The 17,050-nt window shown below is 46.5% G+C and overlaps 1 protein-coding gene across 1 annotated transcript in view; it reads right to left on the reverse strand.

Moving 5' to 3' along the window:
• PMFBP1 (polyamine modulated factor 1 binding protein 1) overlaps positions 1-17,050 on the reverse strand; it is a 2,019,859-nt gene that overhangs the window by 1,378,293 nt on the left and 624,516 nt on the right. The window lies entirely within an intron of this gene.

The raw sequence follows: 17,050 nt of genomic DNA on the forward strand, positions 1-17,050 counted from the left end.
CACGTGACCAGCACCCCATTAAGGCCCAGTGCAGGTGTAAGGAAGTGCCCTTTCTGTATGGGCACCCCTCCCACACTTTTTGCTCAAATGCAATCTGAAAGTGTACTGGAGCCTGCTGTACAGGCCCCAGTGTCAGTGCTTTCTACCTAAAATTGATACATGTGAATTGGAAACCAAAACTGACAAGGACTTTAACCCCCTTAGAAGTCCCTAGTATATGGTACTAGTGGCCCCCAGGACATGGGAGTTAAAGGTATCACCAAGCATGAAGTAATGTTGTGCTACCTTGAGGGACCCAAGTAAAGTGATGACAGCAGTCCTGTCATTGCAGACTGAAGGGGCAGTGCAAACTGCTCAAACTCAACTTTGCTCTCACCATGTGTGAGAAGGTCAAATAACTATTTTCAGTATATACCAGTCACCCCTAAGGGAGGCCTCCTGAGCCCAAGAGGCAGGGTGCATTATATTAAAGGTGTAGACAAATACGTGCAAGTTTATATGTCCCTATATTGGCTTGTTCCATTAAAGGCTACTATAAGTGATAAGCGGGCCATAGGATAACATGGGCTGGCACCCTGCAAACTCAAGGTCCCCAGCTCCATTAGGGTACTGCCACAATATGTCATGTGATAGTATAAAACAACGTGCCTCATCACCCCTGACATGATTCTTATGTCGAGGTCGATATGGCATGCACCCAGGTGGCTACCTTAGCGGTTGCTGTATCAAAAAAGTAAAGAGGGGGGGACCAGGAGCTGGTTAATGGTCCAGTGCCTATGCTCCGAAAAGTCAATGGGGTAATCACTAGAAGGCACTGTTCCAGGGTCGGTATGGTTGTTAGTCAACCAAGGCCAAACCACAACAAGAAGAAAGAAAAAAAGGAAAAAAAGGAAAAAAAAGATAGATCTATGGGTCTTAGGTCTAGGGTGAGGTACTTCGGGTGGGGGGAGACAGCAAAAGTGTCTCTTGTTGCCCTCACACACCCCGAGGGATGTCATGCTTCATCATCGGGCTGGCGTCTGGACCGGGCAGGTTTCCAGTGCCGTCACCTGAGCAACCCCCCTAGATGGTGTGGGCCTCCTACGCCGCTTTTAACTCAAGGAGTATTCCCAACTCTTTTTATAGGTCCAGTGCAAAGGGGGCACAACAGACTCCTTTTTCACACACTACCTGTTTAGGAGACACTTAATCCCCCCCCTGTTGCCTAGTGAGAGGGTGATTATTACCCCTCCCACTACACTTAGTCTGGGCACCTCTCCCACGCTATTCACCACTACTGGTCCTGATGAAACGCCAGGGATCATTTTGACCACTAAAAGGCGCGAAACATGTCGACCATTTGACCTTTTTCTCCAGTTACCACAGACACATTACGTCTTGAAAAGTAACAATCTACTCATGATTTTTATTGTACCAAGGGTACCTCTTTATTAAAATACCCTCCTAGGTAACCCTTAGGTATTTTTATCTTTGCACACACTTCCCTCACCACTGACCTCGGTACTCTCCCTCCACATACCCGCATGCACCCATCGGCAGCTCTCTAAAAGATCTCCGCTAAAGAGACCCTTCGGGGGACCCGTAGGGCATTGCACCGCCGGCCCGACGAGGAGCACAGCCCGATGATGAAGCATGACATCCCTCGGGGTGTGTGAGGGCAACAAGAGACACTTTTGCTGTCTCCCCCCACCCGAAGTACCTCACCCTAGACCTAAGACCCATAGATCTATCTTTTTTTTCCTTTTTTTTCCTTTTTTTCTTTCTTCTTGTTGTGGTTTGGCCTTGGTTGACTAACAACCATACCGACCCTGGAACAGTGCCTTCTAGTGATTACCTTAGCGGTTGCCCACCTGGTTGCCCCAGTCCTTTACTGTGCTCTAGCTACCAGCCTACGGCTGCTGGCACCAAGACAGGAATCTAACCCCATGTCAGGAGATGTGAACTCTCCCAGGAGCCAGAAACAATGGCCTGGATGGGAAGGTCACACTTCCCTCCCTGACAGTATGGCTTAGTCAAGTGGCACATCAAGGAAGTGAGCTTCATAGCTTACAGTGCCTGTGATATGCAACCAGGCTGCCTCCCAAAGGAGGAAATAGCCCTCCACCTGCCCCCAGGCACATTTGCACCCAGGCAGGTGGGAAAATTATGTAGTCCAGAGGTGTAAAACCCCAGAAGGCTAGCTACACATCTAGGGTGGGCTACCCGGTCTGTACAGCTAAGGAAGGATTCTGTTATTTTCAGAAGTGGTAGTATAGAGGGTACTGGGTAGAAAAAGTGACACACAACCCCAGATGTGGTCACCTCAGGGGCGGATTAGCTGCTGGGGCTAGTAGCCCATTGGCCACTTGCGCCCACACCACTAACACCGATAAATATAGGATTTAATGGGCACCTCATCAAGGACAGGTTTACTACAAGAAATATTTGACCACCAACTCATTAAGGCCAAATGCGGCAACAAGTGAGAAGCCACCCATTAACGTCCAGTTAAACTATCATGCGACCAGCACCCTCTTATGTTCCAGTGCAGGAGCAAGATTAGCACCCTATTAAGTTCAGTGCAGAAAAATGTAACTAACAATACATTAAGGTCTACTTCAGGAACAAGAGAACAACTCTCCAGTGCCAGACAGTGACCAGTTTCCCACTAGGGCCCACATGGGTTGTTCCATATTAATATCCAGTGCAGGACAACGTGACCAGCATCTAATTAGACTCCTGTGCATGATCATGTGACCGGCATTCCATTAGACTCCTGTGCAGGACCATGTGACCAGCATCCCATTATACTCCTGTCCAGGAACATGTGACCGGCATTCCATTAGAATCCTGTACAGGACCATGTGACCAGCATCCCTTTATACTCCTGTGCAGGAACATGTGACCGGCATTCCATTAGACTCCTGTGCAGGACCATGTGACCAGCATCCCATTATACTCCTGTCCAGGAACATGTGACCGGCATTCCATTAGAATCCTGTGCAGGACTATGTGACCAGCATCCCATTAGACTCCTGTGCAGGAACATGTGAACAGCTCTGCATTAAGGTCTGGTTAATGAATTGGTGAGTAGCTCCCCACAAATGTTCAGTACACAAACATGTGACCAGACCCCATTAAGGTGGAGTGCAGAAACATTTGGCCAGCATCCCATTAAGGCCCAAAGAAGAATGACACAACCAGCTGCAATATGATTAGCTTTCCGGATTAGCTTGGTCACTTGCCCCAGTGTATGATAATGTGATCTGGCTTTGATTAAGACATAGGGGAGCTCACGTGATCACCCCTACATTGTAGTCCAGCACTGCAATATGGGATGTGCTGTATATTGTGCATTCTGGGCATACATAGAAACATGTCATTACATTTTAACTGCAGACATTTGATTGGTTTCATGTTATGCCATATAAAATCTAATGTACATGTTTTGGTATCATGGAGCAAGTGTTCCATATTAAGAAACAATGCATAATCCTGTAATTAGTTCCATATTGTGTATAGGCTTTGCAATATTGGCAAGAGCACAGCGATGTGATCAGCGACCTGTCATCGCCCAGACAAGGCTTTTGTGATAAACGCCATATCACAGTTTCGACATCCTGATAGGTTAAACAAAGAAAGCGGCGCCAGAACGCAGCTTTGCTGCAATCCGCATTTCCTATAGCATCAATAAGTGAAGCCAGTGTACTCCACTTAAAGATATGCAAAATTAGGAGCTACAGAGACCTCATTAACACCCGCCTGCAACATCATTCAGATGTTTCCCCAAATATTAATTGAGAGACTCATTAAAAATAAATTAGGAAAAATGTGTTGTGAAGCTTCGCCTTTCAGCTCATAAATCAAAACGCCCAGCTCTGGGCTGTTGCTCTGGCAATTAACTCCAGACTATTTGTTTTATCTTGACTGAGAAAATTAGAAAGCAGACGTGGAGATTAGATTCTGGTACCTGTCAAGCAGGGCTCACGAAGATTATTTTAGCATAGAAAATGGATTTCAGAAAGAAAGACGGTATCGGAGAGGAACTAAGAGAAGGAACGGAGGGGGTAAGAAAACGTGACTAGGAAGCAAGAAATGGACCACAAATAAATCAGAGAAAAAAATAACGCAAATAGAAAATGAAAAGAGTGAAAAAATAAAATTTGTGATAAATAAGGAGCTAAAAAGAAAGGAGTGTCGCAGGGAAGAGCAATGGCTGATGTACAAAGTAGTTAACATGTATTTACTTGTAAATCAAACTCCCCCGATCCTCGCAGGGGCATCTAGAAGCTACATTACACGTCTGTCCAACTCATTTTATAAACCATGGTAGGATGAAATAGCGGTTCCTGCAACGTAAACATCAGTCATCTGAAGAAATGATTAAAGAAAAGAATAAGACAGAGAAATATAGTAAAGAAACGATAAAGAAAAAGAAGTAATAGGTGGAAAAGAAAAGGAAAAAAAGCAAAGATGAACGCAGAAAAGAAAAAAGATAAGAAGGAAGGAAACACAGAAGGACGGAAACGAGAAATATAAGGTACAAAGTCAAAGAAAGACAGAAGGGATTGAAGAAAGATAGGAGGAAAAGGAGGGAAGAAGGTAAATAAAGACCACAGATACCACCATTTGTTTTAGTTACTTAGAGCTGTGTGGCTGAACCGGCTGCTCCCAGTTTTGGGTTTCCAAGGGTCTTGGTTTGGGGCTAGTTGAGAGCAGGGGCTGATGCCTGCATTGAGGGTGGTGGAAGTGGTCCAGCTCGGGGTTTGATTCCCCAAAAGGCAGGCATAAAGACTGCGCCATTCAGGTCAGTAACGAGCAAGAGAATTTGCCTTTAGGGCAATCAGCTGGGCGGCAGATGCAATGGCATAGGACAGCACCATTACCCAAAAAGGAAGGTTCTTATTTTCTGCATGACTGACCTCACCCACTGACAGTTCATTGTCCTAATCTGTATAAAGTAACAAGCTAAACTGGTTTATGTTCCACTTCTGCATTTCCTTTTTGACACAAATATATTTTTAAGGAGACCTACTATAACGAGGTTCGGGCATTATGTCCGAGCAAACTGGCCTTGATTATGAAAAGCTACACGTGTGGGATTTCCAGTTCGAACTTCTTACCATCTTGCAGGAACTGACATAGCAGGCTGGTGAGGAGCCTTAGTTCAGGCATTTCAATCACAAGTTTTGAGCTCTGCTGGATCTCAAACCTGCTTAAAAAATACAGGTACAAAAACCCAAAGGTGTGGAACGGCACAATACTATATACACAGCAGGCACACCTAGTAATCCCAAGTGAATGCTGGGTGGTAATGCTCAACACGAAAATACCAAAAGGAAGGCAGTACTAGTCACCACAGGAGTAACTCTTTTCACTTACATCTATTGTGAGACAGACAGAGGTTCGGCCAGCAATGGAGTCAACAGAAGTCCATCGGCTATGGAAGGCCCTAAACTCCATTCGGGGCAAGAGAGATGCTCAGAGAACCACGATTGGTGAGACCAGACTGCGCTCTACAGGTCAGGCAGCAGCTGTGAATGTTAACAGTCAAAACTGGAAGAAAGACATGTCTCTGGATTCCAGACCAGAGTTATCACTAGTGCAAACTGAGTTGGAAAACGTCTGGACACGGGTTTAAAGTACCATTCACATGGAACTGGGTGCCGTCTGTATCCACATCGTTCACACCCTGAATTGGTCCCACAACAAGAAAACAGTGAAAACAAGTCCACCTGCAGTTGTTCAAAAAGGAAATCCCTAGGCAACTAATTGGCCTCAAAAAGATATAAGACCATTAATCTACAGTGATAGCAATAGACTCAATGTACCACTCTTTAACATTAAAAATTAATTTTATTTATACAAAGAAATTTCAAATAGTTGCAAACAGTTCTATTGTTCTGTATAAATAGACAAATACAATGGCATCACAAGAAACAAACAATACGTTTTAGACCTGGTATGTGTTTTTACAATAGCACATACAGCCGGCACAAGTGTATATACCCTAAAATCACTTGATATGTAAAGGTTTAAATAATCAAATAGTTAATGACATCACAATATGTACAGACAACACTCAGTTAAACAATGACAATCACATATATACAAAATCAAATAATACAATATGGTGGCTTATAAATTTATTCAGGGAAGGTTCTTCAATATATATACGCGCGTTTTGGCGAACATGGTGCCTGCATCAGGAAAGCCACGTAGAAAATAATGCCATAACCGTGAAAATTAGTTAGTCAAACACATCAAAACGGATCCAAAAGATACACACAACTATTTGAGGCGGTTGGATGGCCTGTGTGAGTGAAACTTAATAGTGAGTCCGGATATGAACACAGTCAACAAAAGAACAACAAAGGATAAGGCAGAATCTTTCTCTGTATGTAACTAACATTTAGGGTTAGATATGAGAGAAGAACGTTCCTATTCAGTAATGACGATGTGGTTCCAAATGGCAGAGGCACAGGTAGTCATCGTTAGGTGCCGACAATTGGAAGCAAGTCCACCTGCCAGCGTGGAACACAGAAAGTATGACCACATTTTCTGATCTAGAACATGATGGCAGTATTGGCTGTGTAGAAAACATCACTCTCCTCCCAAAACTCAGTAGTAAAAACCTTACAGACAGGTAGACCACACAGAGCGGATCACCTGCAAGTGAGTGACTCCACAGTGAAGAAAACAAGAATTGTCAAAACCAACAGGCTTCACACACAAACGCAAGTGCTGACAAAAGCAATAGGAAAATATCAGCTCCAGTCCAAAACTATTAACAAAAGGATTGTTTTGTGTGCACAATGCATGGATGAGATACAGAATTGAATGTGTGACGACAGACTGTACTTCGACTGAAGGCAGGAGAATACACCCAAACAGCCAATGGAAAGAAGATGAGACAAAAATACTCATGTGGGCTGATCTAAGATGTAATTGCTAATTGAAAATGTCTCAAAGCAATGGCTAAAGCTTCCTGTGCCATAGAAGTCAAATGTCTGAAGGAGGCTAAACCAAACCCTTTAGAGTATGTATAAAATGTATGTTCGCCGTGAACAATAGCAATTGCCATTACATATCCAACCTAAAAAAAATTGACAATTAATTAAGGCAAATTCTAACTGTAAAAAAGGCTCCACTTCGGACACATACTGTGACTAGCCTCGGGGTAATCAGCAGATCGAGGGAGCAAGTGAGTGGATAAAATGGGAACATAATGCAAGCTTCACCAGTGGTCTAGCCTTTAAAGCAGATAACGGCTAAGGCAACATGATTTGTTGCTGGAACAGTTTTCAGAGACGGAAGATTTGAAAGTGATGAATAAACAACGTTCATGTGACATGATGAAAACATCATAAGATCTTGCTGACATAGCAAAATGGAAATGGCTTATTGTGTTGTCAGATAAACCGCACCGCACAGACAAAACAACAGGTCTTTACCAGTGAGGAGAGTTTTAACCAAGGTCAGAAACCACAGCTATTCTCAGCAATCCTAAGAAGCTGGGATTCACATTTTAAGGTCACACAAGGAAGACTAGATGTTATGACTCAGACGGTATTGTTTGAAAAACAAGTTGCACAGGCTAAAAACAGAAGGGTAGCATCCAATATATCTATTTTTAGCTATTATAGGTTATCCCAATCAATAATAGCATCAATAATTAAGGTTGAGATTGTCGACCAAATGAACAGTAACATCTAGTTGGGTTTTCAGACTACCTATTGTATATACAAAAATGTAATTTATAAAGTAGATGCCCATGCCTAAGGTGTAACTCTGGGACAGGCCTACATGCCTAAGGTGTTCTCTGGGACAGGGGTAAATCTCTACAAGGATGAGGACACAGGTTTCTTAAATGGGAGCTATTTTAATACTGCCAGTGTCTTTGATATCACAAGATATAAGTATTGTGTAGGAAATATCTGTTTCATCATCCAAATCTAAAGAAGAAAACAAGTTACTTACCTGTAACTTTGGTTCTCCAGTATTGGTAACTTTCATAGATTCCCATAGCTTGTATCATTCCCCGTCGTCGGAATGGGAGTCTCGGTAAACAAAATAACATAGCAGTAGGTACAAAAGAGAAAGAAAAAAGGCCTAGGCCTCATTCCCTTTTGTAGCATATCCACCTCTTTTTGCAAAAGAGACCAAAGTAAAGCAACAGCCAATCAGATTAGCCTCACCCCATAGAACCCTCCTGAGAGAACCTCAGAGCCTCAGATTTTCGTAGCCATTGTGTAACAGTATAATCAAAACCTGCTGAGGGATGAGCTTTCCCAGGGGAGGAGGGTGGACGCATGGGAATCTATGAAAGTTACCAATACCGGAGAACCAAAGTTACAGGTAAGTAACTTGTTTTCTTACTCCAGTATTGGAACTTTCATAGATTCCCATAGCTTGTATCAGAGTAGCTAGCAGTCAGAAGCACATTTTGCTCCCTTATTGACATCTCTTCCTCTAATCCTTTTTCTTTTTTTTTCCAAAGTAAAACATCAATCAACAGTGCAATCACATAAAGAACACATAACAAAATGTGCAAATAACAATAAGAAAGGAAGGAGGGAAGAAAGGAAAGCTCACCACTCAATGGAAGAGGTTCCTCAGGACTGCCTGGCCTACAGCCGTGTCTTCTTGTGCCAAGGTCTCCAGGCAGTAATGTCTTGTGAAGGTGTGCGTGCTGCTCCAAGTTGCAGCCCTGCAGATGTCTTTAATCTGGACTCCCGCAAAGAGAGCCGTAGTGGAAGCCATGTACATCGTCGAGGGTGCTCTAATTCTGCCCTCTAGAGGCTTATCCGATACAGAATGACAAAACTGTATAGCACTGGATATCCATCGAGCAATACCCTGCTTGGACAGGGGTAAGCCTTTGCGGGGAGCACTGAATGCAATGAACAATTGAGAAGATTTCCGAAATTCTTTAGTACGATCCAGATAAAATTTCAAGCACCGCTGCACGTCCAGCGAATGAAGTGCCCTTTCTGCCGACGTAGAAGGTTGAGGAAAGAAAGCCTTGAGAATCACCGGCTCATTTAAATGAAAGTCCGACGGCACCTGTGGTATGAACTTTGGATTAGTCCTTAGAATCACTGTATTTCTTTTGAACTGGAGGAAAGGTTCCTGGATTGTGAGAGCTTGTAATTCTGGATGACCAGAGAGAAGGCCCAGATGCAGTGCGTCTGTAGCGAGAAACTGCCGCCAAGTGAACTTTTATGGATGAATGAGCCAGACCTGCCTTAGCCAAGGACAGGAAATAAGGAAGAACCTGGTGAGGTTGAGACGAGAAAGAGTTCACACCTTTCTGTTGGCACCAGATGCAAAATAGTTTCCATTTCAAACGGTAAGTCTTGTTAGTGGAAGGAGCTCTAGCCTGAGAGAGAACACCTCTTATCTCTTCCGAGAGATGAAGATCTAGGAATTCTCGCTGCTCAGGAGCCATGCTGACAGGTGTAAGGAACGAGGATCCGGATGCCAGATCTGGCCCTGGGACATCGTGAGAAGATCCGGGATCGCCCGTAGAGGACGTGGAGGGGCCAGAGAAAGGAGGTGAAGCTCCGTGAACCAAAACTGCCTCGGCCAAGCTGGAGCTATTAGGATCATCTTGCACGGCTCCGTTTTGATCTTCCTGAGTATTCTCGGTATTAACGGAATGGGGGGGAAAGGCGTATACAAATGCTGCTGACCAAGCTATCGAAAGCGCAGACCCCAGCGATCCGCAATGGTGTAGTTTGCTTGCATAAAACTGGCATTTTCTGTTCACCGGGGTAGCAAAGAGATCTATTGAGGGTTTGCCCCACCGGTGGAAAATCTCCTCCAAGACCATCTGACGAAAGCCTGCTGAGCCTGTCCGCCTTTTCGTTTAGCACTCCTGGTAGGTGTTTTGCCTTGAGCGATATTCCGTGTAGGATCGCCCACTCCCAAATTTTCTGGGCCTCCTGCGACAACGGAAGAGATCTGGTACCCCCTTCCTTGTTTATGTAGTGCATGGCCGTGGTGTTGTCCGTGCGGACAAGAAACGTTGAACCCTGCAATCGTGGAAGAAATGCTTGCAGTGCCAGACAAATCGCTCTGAGCTCCAGGAGGTTGATGTGAAGAAGGCGGTGCCGGGGCAACCAATGCCCGCTTACATGTAAGTCTTGAAGCACCCACCGCACCACAGCCTTCCAGTGAGGCATCTGTTGTTACAACTTGAGGAGTCGGATTGCTTACGAAGGATAGACCTTGGGATAAATTCTCTTCCTTTGTCCACCACAAGGCTGCTTTTTTCATTGCCGCAGTAATCACCACCTTATCGTCGAAGGAGCCGTGTACTTGCTGCCATTGCATGTCTAGTTGCTCCTGAAGAGATCACATCCGCAACCTGCAGAGGGGTATCAGAGGGATGCATGAAGAGATCACTCCCAGAAGGGATTTGTAACGGCGTACTGAAAGACACTTTCTTTTTCTCAACAGATGAGCCAAGGACCTCAGTAATTCTTGCCTTTCAAAGGATGGAGAAGCCTTGTTGAGAGATGTGTCCAAGATATCCCCTAGGAATCGTGCTTTCTTGGACGGACAGAGAGACGACTTCTCCCTGTTGAGAGTCAGACCCAGATTGCTGAACAGAGTCGTACATTACTCAACTGTCTCCTCCGCTGTCCGCCTGGACGGAGCCTTCAGCAACCAGTCGTCCAGGTAGAGGAAGATTTGAAAATGCTGTTTCCTTAGGAAAGCTGCTGTGAGAAGTTGGCCTGATGTATGATGTCACTAGTTCTAGTGTACACCTAATATCAGTCCAAACAACCCTTATGGTGATTGGTTGTAAAGTCAACCTTATAGACCAGCTATCCTAGTGGTAGCATGGACAAGAGCAGTCTTAGGCTAAACTCTGAATGGCATGTGAAGCCAGCTGTGATACCATATATAATCCCTTGAATACCAAATGAAAGGACACCACAACAGATATATATATATAAAATAAAGTGTATTTATTCTAGTCAAACCCTCAGCACTCTTTATGAGATTTGAGGTAAGTACAACACAGTCTTATTTAAGCATACATTAAGTCACACAGGTAAGTAATACAGTTAGGCCCTAGGGGCCACGCAAACCATATACTAAAGAAGTGGTATAAGGACCACTGTCACGGAAATAGAATAGGCCTAGGGAATCGCTGGGGCTATACTACACTACCAACAGTTAGGAAGTGGGAGGCCCACGGGATTCAGGTGCAGAGTGGAAACACTCACGCGTAATGCGTAAAATCGATACAAAACAGTACAGTTCTGAAATAAGCAGTTTTAGGACACTTCTGGAGTAGCTAGAAAGTCGAGACTCGGAATCTAGACCCTAGGATAGTCACTACCCTTGTGAGCACCGAAGTACCCAAGTTACCTAGCCCACGGGCTGCGGGTGCATAGGTGTGAATTTGCGTCGGGTTTCGTCGTGGACTTCTATGGATGCCTGAAGGAAAGTTGCTGACAAGCAGTCAGTGCAGAGTGTCCGGTGGATCCCAAGGCTGGGATCAAGAAGGAAGGGTACCTGCAAGCAGAGGGGACAGAGTCTGGGTCACTAGCCAGTGACCACGTGGAACCAGGAAGGAACCAGGCGATGTCGTGAAGATTGCAGGCGAAGAGGTGAAGCTTGTCGCAGCAGCCACGGGTACCAGGAGACGTCGGGGACGACCAGGACCAGGAGGCGAGCTGTCCCACGAAGGCTCTTGCTGTCGGCAGCGTCGAAGTCGAGCTAGGATTCACCAAGCCTTGGCAAGCGGAACCCACGAAGAATGGAGGACTTGCTTCTGGTGCAGACCAGGAAGGTCTGGGGTGCTTCTCTTTTGCAGAGGAGCGGGAGCCAGTCTGGAGGAGCCAAACCAGCAGTGAAGATTCAAAGGTGTGTCGTCGCAAAGGCCACTAGCCAACGGGCAAGCAACCGGACAGACGCGGCAAGCAGGAAAATGCAGAAGGGCCCCACGCAGGACTCGTGGAGTGTGGGGGGCTGATCTTCGGTGCAGATGGTGCTTGGGGTTGGGGCTTCTCAATCCCCGGTGCACAACTTCGAGGGTACCTCAGAAGCTGCGCTGGAAGATACTCGCCACTTTTCCCAGGTAGCCGGTCCCACGTCTCTCGTCGCCTCCACGGATCTCAGCTCGGCTGTGGATGTGGATCAGGGTCGGAGAAGTCTGGAAGTCAAGGCTCTGGTCGGGCTCTGCAGTCGGTCCCTCGTAGAACTTCAGCAAAGCAAAGGGTAGTCTCTTGATGGTGCCTGTTTGCACAGGGTAGCCACTCCTTGGCCACAAGGGAGATTCTTCAGTCTTCTTCTTTCGTCGAATGTCAAAGGTCCAGAGTTTCTGTTCAAGTTGCAGGTTCAGGATAATCTAATCTCCTGGGGCCCAGCTACAACTCTTATACTAAGCTGGGGGGCTGGGTTGCTTGCTAGGTCACGCCTTATGGGTGGGACCTGGGAGGGGGGTGGTTACACCCCCTTCCCTTTGTCCAGTTTCCCGCCAGGACTGGGGCTGGTGTGCCCCAGCGCCGGTTTGAACTGGACTATGCATGGGACACCTTGTGTGCCCCAGGCAGTGTCTCGTTTCTTTCATCCCTCCCTGCCCCAATACACTAAGGCCTGTCTGGGGTGGTGCTCGCACCTCCCAAGGCAGGAAACCTATTGTCCAAGCCTCCCGTGCCGGGATCACTCCCAGCAGCAGGAGTACAGACTTGTGTCGTGGCAGCAGCATCCATTTTGTGATGCTGGGGCTCTGGTTAACTTTAACCAGGTAAGTAGGTTTCAACATGTCTTCTCCCTCTAGAAGGGAGGGATAATATCCTCATCCCCAGAAATGGGATGAGGGTATTATTCCAAAGTGTTAGACACCTTACACGACATGTTTTGATAAAGCCAAACCATAGTTACCATAACCGTTTAAGATTATAAGGCACTTTAAGAGTATATGGTAGGCTATATCATAGAACAGCTATAAGGACTTGGTTCCGAAAGCTGCAGACAGGCTCAGCTCATGCTAGAGCACCATCTCACATGTTACCAAGCACTCTGCCTCCAGGATTGTTGACGCCGGCCATAGGAGTGGCTGATAGGTACACATGTGTCTATATATAAGATAGGTATAGGAATACTACACCTAAGCAAGGGGTGATTACACGACCTTGCCCCAGCTGAGTGATCAGCCAGTTGTGTCATAATGGAAGGCCAGGCCAGGGGTGGCATAATACATGCTGCAGCCCCTGGTAGGCCTAGGATACACCTATGCCCTGGGTACCTAAGGTACACTGTACAGGGGCCAATAAGGTGATCCTATCCAAATGGGTATGCACCTAAAGTACATAGTATTAATTTAGAGAGAGAACAGCAGGGCTGTGGGTCTGATTAGCAGGCCCACAGCCACATCTAAGTCGAAAACCAGTAAAGCAAAAGCAAAAAGTGGGGGTGAACATAGAAAGCAGACCCTACTCTCCTACAGCTGCCACCAGTGCCAGCACCTTGGTAAAGATCCTCAGGGCAGAGCGAAGTCCAAAGGGTAAAACTTTGAATTGGAAGTGGCTCTTGGCTACTGTGAATCGTAGAAACCTCCCGTGGGCTGGATGAATGGGTATGTGAAAATACGCATCTTCGAGATTGAGAGTGGCCATGAAATCTCCCGGGTTGAGGAGATGTAAGATATCCTGGAGAGAGACCATCCGGAAGGATTGACTGATGAGATAGGTGTTTAGCTCCCTGAGATCTAAAATGGGGTGCTATTTCTCCAGCGTCTTCTTGACCAGGAAAAACCTGGAGTAGAAACTTTCCCCTTTCTGAAATAGGGGAACCGGCTCCACTGCTCCCTTGAGGAACATCTGATGAACTTCGAACCGTAAGAGACGCAGATGTTTTGAAGTCATAGCGACAGGGGGCTTGGAAGGTGGCATATGAATAAACTCCAGGGTATGTCCATTTTGAATGATGTTGAGCACCCAACGGTCTGATGTTATCCGTTTCCAGTTGTAGAGGTACTGAGACACCCTGCCTCCCACAGATGTTGACGGGGAGGTGGGTACAGCAGGCAGAGCCAGAACGCCGCTATTGTCTCTTGGAGATGTCACGTCCCTGGCGATTTTGTTTTCCTCTAGTGTTGGACCTAGAGAAAGAAGAGGTCTGGCTTTGTATTTGTTGGTATGTTGGTCGATAAGACTGAGACGTTGAACCATAAAAGAGTACCGTTGTTGTTGGTACGAACCTCTGTAGGATGTGGTACTCTTCCCCCTGGCCCCACGGAAAGAAACCTTCCGATACTGAAGAGTACCTAGAGATCTTGCCGTCTCCGTATCCTTTTTAATGTCCTGGAGGGCATCATCTATATATTTGCCAAATAATGCCTCACGATCAAACGGAAGGTCCAGAATTTTGTTCTGGACATTCCGGCCGGAACCTTGTCGCCCGGAGCCAGCCTTGGCGACGAAGAACAGCTGCGCCTGCCAGTGAACGGAAAGCTGTCGTGGCAATATCCATGGCGCAGTCAATCACTTCCGCTGATGTAGCCTCTCCCTCCTGTAGAATCTTCTTGGCCTCCACCTTGGACTCCTGTGGGAGCTGGTCCAAATATGGTGAGAGGTCGCACCACATTTGGCGATCGTATCTACCAAGGATCGCCAACGCATTCGCTACCCGTACCAAAAGACTTGCCATAGAGGAAAACCTTTTCCCAGCATTATCAAGGCGCCTGCCTTCCTTATCGGGAGGAGTTGTCAGGGGTGCAGAAGGATTGCGTGACTTTCTTTGCGCCGCCTGCGATATTACCGAATCCGGCTTCGGTTGACCTATCAAGGACGCTGGACTATCCTCAGAAGCCTTGTACTTCTTCTCCAGGCGTGGCAAAACTGGTATGACAGTAGCCAGGTTTTTCATTACCTTCAAACCCTCGTCCCAGACATGGCTGACAATGGGAATGGAACGGACCTCTTTCCTGTAGGGCTCCTTAAAATCATAAAGGAAGCATTCCGTTTGAACTGAAGGCATAGGAAGTTTGAATTTACTGGAGGCCCTTTCCATCAGTTTGTGAAATCCCCCAATGTTTGCCGGGGGAGAATCCACTGGATCCAGAGTAGGGGAAGCTGGATCCGGGATCACATAATCATCCCACTCTACACACTGGTTAGACCTGTTGCCATCATCCTGATCATCATCCGAGGAATCATCTTGAACATCTTGGACCACTGGAGGTATACCTGGGCTGGATACCTGCGGCTGTGAAACCACTGCAGAAGCTGATGGTGTAGGCACAGCATTTACTACAGAAAAAGTTGAAGAAGGCGGAGGAGTAGCTTGAGAAAACCTCTTCCTATAATCCTGCAACATGCACTGGAGATCTGCCAGGAGGGAAGAAGGGTCTGAAACCATCTCCTGGCCTGCGCCTTCCTGACGACGATAGGATTGCTGGTATGAGCACTCATGAGTGTATTCGCCCTCAGAATCAGTGTCTTGGCATTTTACCAATAATTGTGAGGGGCTATGGGCATAGCCAAAAGAATCCTGATCATCCCCGTCAGAGTCCTCTTCTTCTATGAGCAACAGTGCGGGAGGCAAGGGGGAAACCCTCCTTGGAGACGTCATATCAGGCGTTATCCTCTTTAAGGAAATAGCGATCCTCTCAAATCGACAAAGATGTCGTTGACGGTACCGTCGGCGATGGGGTTGTAAGAGAAACCATCGTCGACGAGGTGGACGACGGAAGATCCACCGTCGACGGTTGAATCGCCGACGAAGTGATGGGCGTCGTCGACACTGCCGCCGATGAGACCGTCAACACTCCTGCCGTCATCGTCGGCATTGCTCTCGTTGACGACACCATCGTCGCCACTACCGTCGTTGACGCTCCCGTCGACACAGATGTCGATATGTGGCTAGAAGGTACCGCCGACGAGCTCGTAGACGGTGCAACTTTTTTCACCTGGGATTTTGAAGTCTTCGTCGACGGAGTCTTCTGCAGCATCGTCGACGATCTGGAATCTTTCTCTGACTTCTCAGATGTTAGAGAAGAGGGCTTTTTAAAAGCTTTAGCAAACTCCACCACTGCTGCAGCTAAAGATAGTCCTTCCCTCTCCTTTGCACCATGGTGAGGAGATTTGCTAGGATTCCGGCTCTCAGACTCACGGGGGGTCTTTTTTGAGGCCTTAACAGGACGTTCTGAGGATGGTGAAGGGGAAGCCCTACCCCTTTTCACTGACCTTCTAGATGAGGTGCCAGATGAGGAGTCCTCACTGTCACTCAACAGAGTTTCCTTCCTCGACTTCAGCTTCTGGAGCCAAGTGAGGAGGCGACCCTCACGGTCCCGGAGGGCCTTTGTAGAGAAGGTGCGGCAGATCTTGCAGTCCGCTGCCTTGTGATCAGGGTACAGGCAATAAATGCAGTCCTTATGCCTGTCCTCCACATACAGCCTCTTCTTGCCACAGGTGGAACAAGCCTTTCTTCTCCTTGTCAGACATTTCCAGATGAAATACCAAACAATTCCGAAGAAAAAAATGCTGAAAAAGTAGTCAACTAGAGTTGAAGTGAGCAGAGCTCAAAGGAGACGTCCTTAGCACAACGTGCGTTAGAAAATCTGAGACTCTGAGGTTCTCTCAGGAGGGTTCTAAGGGGTGAGGCTAATCTGATTGGCTGTTGCTTTACTTCGGTCTCTTTTGCAAAAAGAGGTGATATGCTACAAAAGGGAATGAGGCCTAGGCCTTTTTTCTTTCTCTTTTGTACCTACTGCTATGTTATTATTTTGTTTACCGAGACTCCCATTCCGACGACGGGAAATAATACAAGCTATGGGAATCTATGAAAGTTCCAATACTGGAGTAATCAGAGTCTACATTAACCTTAAATCTTCTGGGGGAGCAAGGACACGGTTCCTTTCCAGCATGTTGAAATAGTGCTTCCATAGCAATGTTGTGTCCATCTGAATTACGGAATAGAAACTTGAGACAAGCTGTGTAATAGTAAAGTCATTTATAATGCCTAACTGCTACTCAGAAGGGTGTTGTGGTGCTACAGAAATGAAGTGGAGTGGTCTATATTACTGTGTACGTCTGGTATGCGAATAGCA

Source organism: Triturus cristatus, chromosome 12, assembly GCF_964204655.1.
Source record: "Triturus cristatus chromosome 12, aTriCri1.1, whole genome shotgun sequence".
Classification (NCBI taxonomy): domain Eukaryota; kingdom Metazoa; phylum Chordata; class Amphibia; order Caudata; family Salamandridae; genus Triturus; species Triturus cristatus.